This window comes from Salvelinus alpinus, chromosome 13 (genome assembly GCF_045679555.1).
Source record: "Salvelinus alpinus chromosome 13, SLU_Salpinus.1, whole genome shotgun sequence".
Classification (NCBI taxonomy): Eukaryota; Metazoa; Chordata; class Actinopteri; order Salmoniformes; family Salmonidae; genus Salvelinus; species Salvelinus alpinus.
This window is the reverse complement of record NC_092098.1, coordinates 56,764,542-56,780,100: the sequence shown is the minus strand read 5'-3', so window position 1 is coordinate 56,780,100 and position 15,559 is coordinate 56,764,542. Positions and strand designations below refer to the sequence as shown.

Here is a 15,559-nt window from a genome sequence, read left to right as displayed (position 1 = left end):
GTGTCTCTTATATGGTCATACATTTGGCAGGAGGTTAGGATGTGCAACTCAGTTTCCACCTCATTTTGTGGGCAATGGGCACATAGCCTGTCTTCTTTTTAGAGCGAGAGAGAGAGAGAGAGAGAGAGAGAGAGAGAGAGAGAGAGAGAGAGAGAGAGAGAGAGAGAGAGAGAGAGAGAGAGAGAGAGAGAGAGAGAGAGAGAGAGAGAGAGAGAGAGAGAGAGAGAGAAAGAGAGATCCTCGGGGGGAGTCTATTAGTTCCAGATTCTGGGTAGACTATCCAGACTGGATTAGACTGACACTCCAACACTGACACACACACACACACACACACACACACACACACACACACACACACACACACACACACACACACACACACACACACACACACACACACACACACACACACACAGACCTTTTTAGATACTGATAATGTAATGTGATAAACATGGCCTAGTTTGTTATCTGGTAATCTGTTATGCATTAAACTGATGTTATTACACACATCACATGTTAATGATCTGATCATCTACATTAGAGATACATCAATTCAACTAATCTGGTCAAATTATAAACATCTTGTCGAAAGTGAGATTAACATAACACACTTTAGATAGAAATCAAAACACTTGTTTACAATATTTTACACAGTCTCATCTCTCTTTCTGATGTTATAGCGGTGTGTGTGTGTGTGTGTGTGTGTGTGTGTGTGTGTGTGTGTGTGTGTGTGTGTGTGTGTGTGTGTGTGTGTGTGTGTGTGTGTGTGTGTGTGTGTGTGTGTGTGTGTGTGTGTGTGTGTGTGTGTGTGTGTGTGTGTGTGTGTGCGTGTGTGTCAGTGTTGGAGTGTCAGTCTAATGTAGTAGTAGCTGAAAAGGCAGCGCGGGAAATTCCAAAATATTTTGGGGAAATATGTCACTTTCACACATTAACAAGTCCAATACAGCAAATGAAAGATAAACTTATTGTTACTCTACCCATCGTGTCCGATTAAAAAAATGCTTTACAGCGAAAACACAACATATGACTACGTTAGATCCCCGCCAAGTCCAAAAAACACACAGCCATTTCCCCAGCCAATGACAGGAGTCACAAAAAGCAGAAATAGAGATAAAATTAATCACTAACCTTTGATGATCTTCATCAGATGACACTCATAGGACGTCCTGTTAAACAATACATATATGTTTTGTTCGATAATGTGCATATTTAGATCCAAAAATCTTAGTTTACATTGGCGCCATGTTCAGAAATGCCTCCAAAATATCCTGAGAAATTGCAGAGAGCCACATCTAATAACAGAAATACTCATCATACACTTTAATGAAAAGTACATGAAAGATACATGTTTTACATAGAATTAAAGATACACTTGTTCTTAAGACTAGGGGGCGATATTTTCGTTTTTGGCTAAAAACACGTACCCATTTGAAACTGCTTATTTCTCAGCCCCGGAAACTAGAATATGCATATAATTGTCAGATTAGGATAGAAAACACTCTGAAGTTTCCAAACCTGTAAAAAATTTGTCTGTGAGTTAATGCAACCGCTGTGTCAGATTTCAAAAAAACTTTACGGAAAAAGCACACCATGCAATAATCTGAGACGGCGCTCAGATATAAAAAAAAACATTTCTCCGCCATGTTGGAGTCAACAGAAATACGAATTACATCATAAATATTCCCTTACCTTTGATGATCTTCATCAGAATGTACTCCCAGAAATCCTAGTTCCACAAGAAATTGTTGTTTTGTTCGATAATGTCAATTATTTATGTCCAAGTAGCTACTTTTGCATTATTTATGTTGTTAGCACGTTTAGTACACATGTCCAAACGCTCGCGCAGATCCAGGCGAACTCGGACGAAAACTTCAAAAAGTTATATTATAGGTCGAATAAACTGGTCAAACTGAGTAGAGAATCAATCTTCAGGATGTCGTTATCATACAAATCCAATAACGTTCCAACCGGAGATTGGTTTCCTTTGTGTCTCTAGAAGTAATGGAAAGCACGACAATATAATTTGGAATGCGCATGACCAGGAACTGGCACCTGCCAGACCACTGACTGAAACAGTTCCCATCCGGCCCCACATCACAGTAGAGGCTTCATTCAACGTTCTACAGACTGTTGACATCCAGTGAAAGGCGTAGGAAGTGCAAACAAATCCATATCGTACTGGGATTTGAATAAGCGATGAGTTGAAAATCAACCAGCCTCAGAATTTCCACTTCCTGTTTGGAAGTTTGCCAGCCATATGAGTTCTGTTATACTCACAGACATAATTCAAACAGTTTTAGAAACTTCAGAGTGTTTTCTATCCAATAGTAATAATAATATGCATATATTAGCATCTGGCACAGAGTATGAGGCAGTTCACTCTGGGCACGCTATTCATCCAAAGTGAAAATGCTGCCCCCTATCCGTAAAAAGTTAAACGTTGCAGCGTACTGCAGCACAGCTTGCGTGGTGCCGCAGAATTCTGTGGCACGTTATTTAAGTGCCAACCACTGTTACCATTAATGCTAGTTAGTGCTAGTTTGACCACCAGAGGGCATCTTTGAGATGCATTTGATAGCCTTCAATAGTGGCTGTACTAGAGAATGTAAAACCTTTTTTTTGTAATAACATAGTATATGGGACTGATTTTAAGAAATTTTGCTGAATTAATTTGATTAATATTATGGTGTTTCTATTCCAAGAAAAAACGAAAAACCGTCTGGGTTTCCGTTTGGATGGAATGGAAAATATGGCGCTGTACAACGTGACGGTCGGGAGTAGGCTACAGTGCTGGGCAATTTAGCTAAATAATCTCCGTGTCGTGCTAGAGAATGCGGGCACGCGGGAGACCGGGGTTCAATTCCCTGACGGGGAGGAAGGAGTGTCCTTGTAAATAATGATTTGCTCTTAACTGACTTGCCTAGTTAAATAAAGGTTACACTAAGAGCATAACATTTCTACACCCTAATTGTAGTCTAACCAATACCCAAACGGAGATTCAGTCAAAATAAAAATATGTCATTGATGTATCCATTCCCCATGCTTGTCTCAGAGCAGCAGGAAACGGTGCTAAAATATTTGTAGGCTAATGCTTCAAATCCTATTGCTTCTAACTTCAATATGTTCTTTAAATAAATAAGACCTACACCACTTTTAACAGCACATTACTCAACACTAGTGAGACTCATGTTGCCTACGGTAGGCCTACAGTATATCGAAAAATATGATGTGACTCTCTGCCAACAATTACATAAAGAGGATTGGAGGATTCTAAATTAAAACCAAAAGCCACCTCATGGGTCTCCCGGTGGTGGCCGGTACGGGTATCTGTAGCAACACATTTTGCATCGCATTGCGGTGACTTAGACAGCTGCGCCACTGGGGAGGCCCCATCCACAAAGTATCAAAATACAGAGAGGTGTTAGTAAAGGTATATTGTCCTGATAATAGCCCCAAAAAATAAAAGTGAGCGATTGTAAACTGAATACAGGCCAAAATAATATTTGTAAAGACCAAAACATTTATTTATGTTTTTAGACGGAGATAAACGCCAGTTGTGTGCCGCCCGATGGGACTCCCAATCACGGCTGGATGTGATACATAATAACAGTAATAATAACAACAACAATAATAATAATAATAACAACAATAATAACAACAACAACAATAATAATAATAACAACAATAATAATAGCAATAATAATAATAATAATAGTAATAATAACAATAATAACAATAATAATAACAATAATAATAACAATAATAACAATAATAATAATAACAATAATAATAACAAACACAAACAATAACAATAACAATAACAATAACACTAACAATAACAATAATAATAACAATAATAGCAATAATAATAATAATAATAATAATAATAATAATAACAAGAATAATAATAATAACAACAACAATAATACAAATAATAACAATAATAATAATAATAATAACAATAATAATAGCAATAATATTAATAATACCAACAATAATAATAATACTAATAACAATAATAATAATAACAATAATAATAATACCAACAATAATAATTACACTAATAACAATAATAATAATAACAACAATAATAATAATTATAACATTTAACTTAGAACCTAACTTAGAAATACATTTGACGATAGAATTCTCCCCCTACCCTCCATCTAGGCAATTCTATTGTCCAGCTACCTGCTAGAAAAGAGGGAACGTTTCCCTAGTCAGCTCCATTATTAGTGCAATGCCCCTTAAAGTGTTGCTCTGTACTACCCAGTGTGGCGGGGTGGGGGTCCATCTGTTACACCAAGTCATTATCTGTGTTTTAGTCTGGTTGATCATGAGTCTCCATCTTTTACACCACGTCATTATCTGTGTTTTAGTCTGGTTAATTATGAGTCTCCATCTTTTACACCAAGTCATTATCTGTGTTTTAGTCTGGTTGATCGTGAGTCTCCTTCTTTTACACCAAGTCATTATCTGTGTTTTAGTCTGGTTAATCGTGAGTCTCCATCTTTTACACCAAGTCATTATCTGTGTTTTAGTCTGGTTAATTATGAGTCTCCATCTGTTACACCAAGTCATTATCTGTGTTTTAGTCTGGTTGATCATGAGTCTCCATCTGTTACACCAAGTCATTATCTGTGTTTTAGTCTGGTTGATCATGAGTCTCCATATTTTACACCAAGTCATTATCTGTGTTTTAGTCTGGTTAATTATGAGTCTCCATCTTTTACACCAAGTCATTATCTGTGTTTTAGTCTGGTTAATTATGAGTCTCCATCTTTTACACCAAGTCATTATCTGTGGTTTAGTCTGGTTGATCATGAGTCTCCATCTGTTACACCAAGTCATTATCTGTGTTTTAGTCTGGTTGATCATGAGTCCCCATCTTTTACACCAACTGACTGCACATAATGACATGTTCTGCAGGTCTTGTTCAGTTTCTGCCATCAGAATAATATCATCAGCATATTAAAGGATACTTAGCATTTCATCATCATATCTTACTCCAATATTTAACTGTTTAATATATTTTGCCAAATCATTTATAAACAAAGCAAACATCGTCTGTGGTAAGGAGTCTCCTTGTTTTACACCTTTAACAAATTATAGGGTAAAAGATTCTTTTTTACGAAATGAAAAGCTTTCTGGAAATCAATGAAACATGCAAAAGTAGGCTTCTCTTCAGGTAATCTATTTCTGATTTGTGTACAGACACGACAAGATATGATCTGTACAGGCTCTGGATTTACTGACACCATTTTGTTCTTCCACCGGAATGTTTTGATCCTCCTAAAATGTAATCAGCCTATTGTTAAGGATGGATGAACATAATTTATAGACCGTGTTTAATAAACTTACGCCTCTATAGTTGAGTGGCACTCTCGGGTTATTTTCTGAATATGTGGGAATAGGATTCACTGTAGACTTATACCAAATGTATGGCAGTATACTAAAGTCAAAACAAGTTTGGAGCGAATCAATTTGGGGGATTTTAAAACATCATTAGGCAGTTCATCAATGCCAAACACTTTCCCATGTTTTGCAGCGTCAATCACCTTAACTTCTGCCACAGACAGCTCCTCATTTAAATATGGGTTACATATGTAAGAGGGTTCTAACGTTTTATTTTCCAGTTTAGTTCTCAGGGAACATATGTCTTTATAAAATTGTCTTGTCTGTTTCTCCTCAAGGTGTAATAACTGTTGAGGATGTCTTGTCTGTATCTCCTCAAGGTGTAATAACTGTTGAGGATGTCTTGTCTGTATCTCCTCAAGTTGTAACTGTAACTGCCCTGTCTGATATCTCTGTTTAAATAGGCTCAGTGTTTTATCAAACAGATGCTGTTTTTTCTTACATTCCTTCCTACACTGTTCTCTTGTTATCTTCACACTGTAGTTAAACGTATTCAGCCTTGTGCATTACAGACCATATATCCTCACCATTCCTGGCACTGCCTGACCTTAGAGATCCTTTTTATGTCTCTATTTTGGTTTGGTTGGGGTGGGCATTCTATGTTTTGTGTTCTATGTTTTCTATTTCTGTGTGTTTGACCGGGTGTGGTTCTCAATCAGAGGCAGCTGTCTATCGTTGTCTTTAATTGAGAACCATACTTAGGTAGCCTTTTCCCACCTGTGTTTTGTGGGTAGTTGTTTTCTGTTTAGCTGTTTTGTTTGCCTGACAGAACTGTTCGCTTTCGTTCTCCTGTTTGTTGTTTTTTGTTCGATTGTTTTTGTTTTTATTAAATCATGAACACTTTAAACGCTGCACCTTGGTCCACTCTTCCTTCAGCCTAAGACAAACGTTACAATTCCAATAAGGCTTGTAAACTTTCCTGGATCTGGGGGTGTAATCTTTGTTCACATCATTTCTTTCCCATTTCAGAATATATAATATAAAAAAAAATGTTTAATACCACAGATCTAAATCAAATGTTTTTTCTTGGCATCTTTGCAGAGTTTCGATGAGTTTCACCAGAGCTCTACATGCCATTTCAGAACATAGAAAGTCATTTTGGCACATTTCGTTTTTTACATTTAGGCCTATGCGAGTTATGTATATTTTACCCCGTGTGATGCACAGCAGTACCTGGTTGAGAACGTTTGTAGCCAACAGAAAATATCATAAATAAATGAGAGTGATCAGGAAGTCTACTTTCTTCTCCGATTAAGTAAAAGCATCCGTATTCTGTAATCATCTGGTGTATGAGATAACGCCTTAAATTACAAACAAGTTTCTAGACAGTCATGGAGGGTAACTATATAGTCCACCACAGCTTTTCCTTTCCTTGGTTTTACCTGCATGAAGTACCAATTTCTGTTCAGCAAAGGCTTTCTGCAGGGCAATGAAGGCAGATTGAAGCTCTGACAGAGCCTGGTCAGCTGTTGGGGGAATAGCATGCGCCACACTGTCATCTGCATACAGTTGAAAATATATCGTTTTTTAACAGATAAACCAATATTGTTCATGTAAATAGTGAAAAGGGCCAAGAGTGGATCCATGTGGGACACCCATTGTTATGTCCAGAAAACCTGATTTAAAACCATCAATAAATACACATGTGTTCTGTCCTTTAAATACTTTTCTAACCAGCAACAAAACAGCCTGGTCCAAGTGATAAAATCCTCTGAATAAGTAAGGACTGATCCACAGTGTTGAAGGCTTAGACAGGTCAATAAAAAGGTCTGTGTTTCTTCTTATCCCAAACAATTAAGAACATCATTTAAAAACAAAGAAGTAACAGGGATAGTTCTTTCACCTGTTCTGAAACCTGACTTTAAGAATACATTTTGTAGTGAAAATGTCACCATCATTACGTGCAATAGCACTCACTTGGACTCACCTGGACTCCTTCCCTTTGTTGATTGCCTCCTCTATATCTGTCTGTTCCTCAGTTGTGTTCCCCGTGTCAACAGTGTTGTCGTTTACGTTTCCCCTGTCCAGACGCTGTCCGTATTCCGTTCCTGTCCAGTGGTAATTAATGGCTGCAATCCCGTTAACGGGATCGATATGACAACAGCCAGTGAAAGTGCAGTGCTCCAAATTCAAACAACAGAAATCTCATCATTAAAATTCCTAGTATTTCACACCATTTTAAAGATACACTTCTTGTTCATCCCACCACAGTGTCCGATTTAAAAAAGGTTTTACAGCGAAAGCACCACAAACGATTATGTTAGGTCACCGCAAAATCACAGAAAAACCCAGCCATTTTTCCAGCCAAAGACAGGAGTCACAAAAAGCAGAAATAGAGATAAAATGAATCACTAACCTTTGATGATCTTCATCAGATGACACTCATAGGACTTCATGTTACACAATACATATATGTTTTGTTCGATAAAGTTCATATTTATATCCAAAAACCTCAGTTTACATTGGCGCCATGTTCAGAAATGCCTCCAAAAATATCAGTAGAAATTGCAGAGAGCCACATCAAATAACAGAAATACTCATCATAAACTTTGATGAAAGATACATGTTTTACATAGAATTAAAGATAAACTTGTTCTTAATGCAACCGCTGTGTCAGATTTCAAAAAAGCTTTACGGCAAAAGCCCAATATTCAATAATCTGAGAACAGCGTTCAGCCACAAAAGGAAGCCAAATATTCTGAGAACAGCGATCAGCCACAAAAGGCCGCCAAATTGTGGAGTCAACAAAATTCATAAATAGCATTATAATACTTCAGTTACCTTTGCTGATCTTCGTCGGAATGCACTCCCAGGATTCCCACTTCCACAAGAAATGTTAGTTTTGTTCGGTAATGCCCATCATTTTTGTCCAAATAGCTACTTTTGTTAGCGTGTTTGGTAAACAAATCCAAAGTCTCAAAGCGTGTTCACTAAAAGCAGACGAAATGTTAAAGTTCCGTAACAGTCAGTAGAAACATGTCAAATGATGTATTGAATAAATCTTTAGGATGTTTTTAACATAAATCTTCAATAAGTTCCAACCGGAGAATTCCATTGTCTTCAGAAGTGCGATGAAACAGAGCTCCCTCTCATGTGAACGCGCATGGTCAAAGCATGGGCAGCTCATGGCAGACCTTACTCATTCCCGTCTCCTTCGACCCCACTAAACAGTAGAAGCATCAGACAAGGTTCTAAAGACTGTTGACACCTAGTGGAAGCCGTAGGAAGTGCAAACTGACCCATATCCCACTGTGTATTCGATAGACGATTTCCCACTTCCTGGTTGGATTTTTTTCTCAGGTTTTTGCCTGCCATATGAGTTCTGTTATACTCAAAGACATCATTCAAAGAGTTTTAGAAACTTCAGAATGTTTTCTATCCAATACTAATAATAATATGCATATATTAGCAACTGGGACTGAGGAGCAGGCAGTTTACTCTGGGCACCTCTGGGCACTTTTTGATCCAAGCTACTCGATACTGCCCCTGCAGCCATAAGAAGTTTTAAAACGTCCCTCACACTAACATAACACTCCCCCTGGTACCTGCTTCTCGTCTCAAGCGCCTGTCCTCACATAAAAAGGGGATAGTACCAGGGGGAGTGTTTGGGCCTCCTTCCAGACTCTGGGGATGGTACCAGGGGGAGTGTATGGGCTTCCTTCCAGACTCTGGGGATGGTACCAGGGGGAGTGTATGGGCTTCCTTCCAGACTCTGGGGATGGTACCAGGGGGAGTGTATGGGCTTCCTTCCAGACTCTGGGGATGGTACCAGGGGGAGTGTATGGGCTTCCTTCCAGACTCTGGGGATGGTACCAGGGGGAGTGTATGGGCTTCCTTCCAGACTCTGGGGATGGTACTAGGGGGTTAAACATATGTGTTAAAGGTGATGCAGTCAGAGGATCAGAAAGCTACAGCAAAAAAAGATCAAGCACGTCAGCTCCAGTGGATTTTATTACATCAATCTTAACCAGGTCTTCTAGCACGTCACCAGTAGAAAGTTGCTGAATTTAAACATAGATTCACTCGATGTTGATGAAACTTCCATCGGGCCAAATCAAATCAAAGTTATTGATTAGACTGAAGGCTGGGAGAGAGTGCCGGCAGTCGTCTGCCTCACCAGGGTCAATTAAACCACCATTTCTTTCCAAATAAAAATCCTGCCGAGATAAAAATGCTGATTAAAAGCTTCGCTTCTAATTTTTCTCATTAATGATTCCAGAGTCTGACACGACTTGCCTAGGCAGGAGAGGAGAGTCCACGGTTCAGTGCATGGACTGTTTCCCAAACTGTCAATGGATCATCAGCAACATCTGAGATAGAACTTAGAAAGTAGAATGATTTAACTTTCTTTCTTGTTTGAGAAAGTTCATCTATTTCTCAATTGCCTGAAAAAAAATGCCATTCGGCAACAGAGTCTGTTTTTCTAACTTTGGCCCAAGTCTGATTTCTCATTACATTTGAACATGTTTATATAAACTTTTAAGAGACATTTTCTTTTGTTATTATTTAACTAGACAAGTCAACTAAAAACACATTCTTATTTGCAATGATGGCCTACCAAGAGGCAAAAGCCCTCCTGCGGGGACGGGGGCTTGGATTAAAGATAAAAATGTTGGACAAAACATACGTCATGACAAGAGAGAAACTACAACCCTAAATAAAAATAGATCTAAGACAATAACATAACATGGCAGCAACACATGACAATAACATGGCAGCAGCACAACATGGCAGCAACACATGGCAATAACACAACATGGCAGCAACACAGGACAGCAACACAACATGGCAGCAGCACAACATGGCAGCAACACATGGCAACAATACAACATGGAAGCAACACATGGCAATAACATGGCAGCAACAGAACATGGCAGCAGTACATGGCAATAACACATGACAATAATATGGCAACAACACATGACAACAACACAGCATGGCAGTAACACAAGACAACAACACAACATGGCAGCAGCACATGACAATAACATGACAGCAGCACAAAATGGCAGCAGCACAACATGGCAGCAACACATGACAATAACATAACATGGCAGCAGCACATGACAACAACATAACATGGCAGGAGCCCAACATGACAACAACACAACATGGCAGCAGCACATGACAATAACATGACAGCAGCACAACATGGCAGCAGCACAACATGGCAGCAACACAACATGGCAGCAACACATGACAATAACATGGCAGCAACACAACATGGCAGCAACACATGGCAACAACATGGCAGCAGTACATGACAATAACATGGCAGCAACACAGCATGGCAGCAGCACAACATGGCAGCAACACATGACAATAACATAACATGGCAGCAAAACAACATGGCATCAACACATGACAATAACATAACATGGCAGCAAGACAACATGGCATCAACACATGACAATAACACATCATGGCAGTAACATAAGACAAAAACACAACATGGCAGCAGCACAACATGGCAGCAACACAACATGGCAGCAGTACATGACAATAACATGGCAGTAACACAAGACAATAACACATCATGGCAGTAACATAAGACAAAAACACAACATGGCAGCAGCACATGACAATAACATGGCATCAACACAGCATGGCAGCAGCACAACATGGCAGCAACACATGACAATAACATAACATGGCAGCAAGACAACATGGCATCAACACATGACAATAACATAACATGGCAGCAAGACAACATGGCATCAACACATGACAATAACACATCATGGCAGTAACATAAGACAAAAACACAACATGGCAGCAGCACAACATGGCAGCAACACAACATGGCAGCAGTACATGACAATAACATGGCAGTAACACAAGACAACAACACAGCATGGCAGTAACACATGACAATTAAATGGCAGCAACACATGACAATAACACAACATGGTAGTTGTAACGGCTTTCCTCCATCTCTTCATCCGAAGAGGAGTAGCAAGGATTGGACCAAAGTGCAGCGCGGCTAGTGTTCAACATGTTTAATAAAGAACAATTGAAAACACTACAAACAACATACAAAATAACAAAATGTGCAAAAACCGAGACAGACCTATCTGGTGCAGACAATCACAGAGACAGGAAACAAACACCCACAAAATCCCAACACAAAACAAGCCTCCTATATATGATTCTCAAACAGGGACAACGATTACCATCTGCCTCTGATTGAGAACCATATTAGGCTGGACATAGAAACAGACAAACTAGACACACAACATAGAATTCCCACCCAGCTCACGTCCTGACCAACACTAAACAAGCAAAACACATAATAACTCTGGTCAGGACGTTACAGTACCCCCCTCCTGAGGTGCGGACTCCGAACGCACCCCTACAACTCAAGAGGAGGGTCTGGGTGGGCATCTGTCCGCGGTGGCGGCTCCGGCGCAGGACGAGGACACCACTCCACCACTGTCTTTGTCCCCCTCCTTAGCGTCCTTTGAGTGGCGACCCTCGCCCACGACCTTGGCCTAAGAATCCTCCCCAAGGCCCCCACATGATTTAGGAGGTAGCTCAGGACAGAGAGGTAGCTCAGGACAGAGAGGTAGCTCAGGACAGAGAGGTAGCTCAGGACAGAGAGGTAGCTCAGGACAGAGAGGTAGCTCAGGACAGAGGGGCAACTCCGGACTAATGGCAGCTCCGGACTGAATGGCAGCTCCGGACTGAGTGGCAGCTCCGGACTGAGTGGCAGCTCATGACTGAGTGGCAGCTCATGACTGTAGGGCAGCTCATGACTGTAGGGCAGCTCATGACTGTAGGGCAGCTCATGACTGTAGGGCAGCTCATGACTGTAGGGCAGCTCATGACCGTAGGGCAGCTCATGACCGTAGGGCAGCTCATGACCGTAGGGCAGCTCATGACCGTAGGGCAGCTCATGACTGTAGGGCAGCTCATGACTGTAGGGCAGCTCATGACTGGCTGACGGCTCTGGACGCTCATGGCTGACTGACGGCTCCGGCAGATCCTGTCTGGTTGGCTGCTCTGGCAGATCCTGTCTGGTTGGCGGCTCTGGCAGATCCTGTCTGGTTGGCGGCCCTGGCAGATCCTGACTGACGAATGGCTCTAGCGGCTCCTGACTGACGAACGGCTCTGACGGCTCGGGACAGACGGGCGGCTCTAACGGCTCGGGACAGACGGATGGCTCAGACGGCGCTGGGGAGACGGATGGCTAAGACGGCGCTGGGGAGACGGATGGCTCAGATGGCGCTGGGGAGACGGACGGCTCAGATGGCGCTGGGCAGACGGATGGCTCAGATGGCGCTGGGGAGACGGATGGCTCAGATGGCGCTGGGGAGACGGATGGCTCCGATGGCGCTTGGCAGACGGCCAGCTCTGACGGCGTTGGGCAGACGGACAGTTCAGACGGCGTTGGGCAGACGGGCAGTTCAGGCGCCGCTGGGCAGACGGGCAGTTCAGGCGCCGCTGGGCAGACGGGCAGTTCAGGCACCGCTGGGCAGACGGCAGACTCTGGCCGGCTGAGACGCACTATAGGCCTGATGCGTGGTGCCGGAACTGGAGGTACCGGGCTGAGGGCACGCACCTCAGGGCGAGTGCGGGGAGAAGGAACAGTGCGTACAGGGCTCTGGAGATGCACTGGAAGCCTGGTGTGTGGTGTAGGCACTGGTGGTACTGGGCTGGGGCGGGAAGGTGGCGCCGGATATACCGGACCGTGAAGGAGGACACGCGCTCTTGAGCACCGAGCCTCCCCAACCTTACCAGGTTGAATGGTCCCCGTAGCCCTGCCAGTGCGGCGAGGTGGAATAGCCCGCACTGGGCTATGCATGCGAACCGGGGACACCACCTGTAAGGCTGGTGCCATGTACGCCGGCCCGAGGAGACGTACTGGAGGCCAGATATGTTGGGCCGGCTTCATGGCACCCGGCTCGATGCCCAGGTGTAGCTAGCCATGTGTGTTCAGTTTTTATTTGGGTGTATTTGATTATAGGCAGGAGTCCTGTGGGATTTTAACTTACAGCATATAGGAGGGTCGTTCCACAAATTTGTTGCCTTTGAGAAGTGTGACTTGGTCCCACCTCATTGTAACATCCTGTCATTTCGAGCACTGCCGTCCCTACACTCTAACCACTAGGCTACCTGCCGTCCCTACACTCTAACCACTAGGCTACCTGCCGTCCCTACATTTTAACCACTAGGCTACCTACCGTCCCTACACTCTAACCACGAGGCTACCTGCCGCCCCTACACTCTAATCACTAGGCGACCTGCCGCCCCCACACTCTAACCACTAGGCTACCTGCCGTCCCTAAACTCTAACCACTAGACTACCTGCCCCCCCTACACTCTAACCACTAGGCTACCTTCCCCCCCCCCACACTCTAACCACTAGGCTACCTGCCGTCCCTAAACTCTAACCACTAGGCTACCTGCCGTCCCTACACTCTAACCACTAGGCTACCTGACACCCCTACACTCTAACCACTAGGCTACCTGCCGTCCCTAAACTCTAACCACTAGACTACCTGCCCCCCCTACACTCTAACCACTAGGCTACCTGCCCCCTCTACACTCTAACCACTAGGCTACCTGCCGTCCCTACACTCTAACCACTAGGCTACCTGCCCCCCCTACACTCTAACCACTAGGCTACCTGCCGTCCCTAAACTCTAACCACTAGGCTACCTGCCGTCCCTAAACTCTAACCACTAGGCTACCTGCCGTCCCTACACTCTAACCACTAGGCTACCTGCCGTCCCTAAACTCTAACCACTAGACTACCTGCCCCCCCTACACTCTAACCACTAGGCTACCTGCCCCCTCTACACTCTAACCACTAGGCTACCTGCCGTCCCTACACTCTAACCACTAGGCTACCTGCCGTCCCTAAACTCTAACCACTAGGCTACCTGCCCCCCCTACACTCTAACCACTAGGCTACCTGCCGTCCCTAAACTCTAACCACTAGGCTACCTGCCCCCCCTACACTCTAACCACTAGGCTACCTGCCGTCCCTAAACTCTAACCACTAGGCTTCCTGCCCCCCCCTCTACACTCTAACCACTAGGCTACCTGCCGCCCCTAAACTCTAACCACTAGGCTTCCTGCCCCCTCTACACTCTAACCACTAGGCTACCTGCCCCCCCTACACTCTAACCACTAGCTACTAACTTATTCCTTGCCACCCATTCTGAAACTAACTGCAGCTCTTTGTTGACCTCTCTGGGATATTCGGGACGCTGGTGTCCCACCTCAACAACGGCCAGTGAAATTGCAGGCGCCAAATTCAAAACAACAGAAATCCAATAATTAAAATTCCTCAAACATACAAGTATTTTACACCATTTTAAAGATAAACTTGTTGTAAATCCAGCCACAGTGTCCGATTTCAGAAATGCTTTACGACGAAAGCACACCAAACGATTATGTTAGGTCAGAGCCAAGTCACAGAAAAACACAGCCATTTCTCCAGCCAAAGAGAGGGGTCACAAAAAGCAGAAATAGAGATAAAATTAATCACTAACCTTTGATGACCTTCATCAGATGACACTCACAGGACTTCATGTTACACAATACATGTATGTTTTGTTCGATAAAGTTCATATTTATATCCAAAAATCTGAGTTTACATTGGCGCGTTATGTTCAGTAGTGCCAAAACATCCGGTGATTTTGCAGAGACCCACATCAATTTACAGGAATATTCATAATAAACATTGATAAAAGATACAAGTGTTATGCAAGAAATTTTAGATCCACTTCTCCTTAATGCAACCGCTGTGTCAGATTTCAAAAAAGCTTTACGGAAAAAGCACACCATGCAATAATCTGAGTACGGCGCTCAGACACAAAAACAAGCCATACAGATATCCGCCATGTTGTGGAGTCAACAGAAGTCAGAAATAACATTATAAATATTCACTTACTTTTGACGATCTTCATCAGAATGCACTCCCAGGAATCCCAGTTCCACAATAAATGTTTGATTTGTTCGATAAAGTCCATCATTTATTTCCAAATACCTCCTTTTTGTCCGCGCATTTAGTACACAATCCAAACTCACGAGGCGCGGGCAAGTCCAGGCGAAAGTTGACATGAAAAGTCATATTACAGTTCGTAGAAACATGTCAGACAAAGTATAGAATCAATCTTTAGGATGTTTTTAACAT

The 15,559-nt window shown here is 42.6% G+C and overlaps 1 protein-coding gene across 1 annotated transcript in view; it reads left to right on the top strand.

The window, feature by feature from the left end:
• LOC139537961 (cell adhesion molecule 2-like) overlaps window positions 1-15,559 on the top strand; it is a 654,531-nt gene that overhangs the window by 153,661 nt on the left and 485,311 nt on the right. The window lies entirely within an intron of this gene.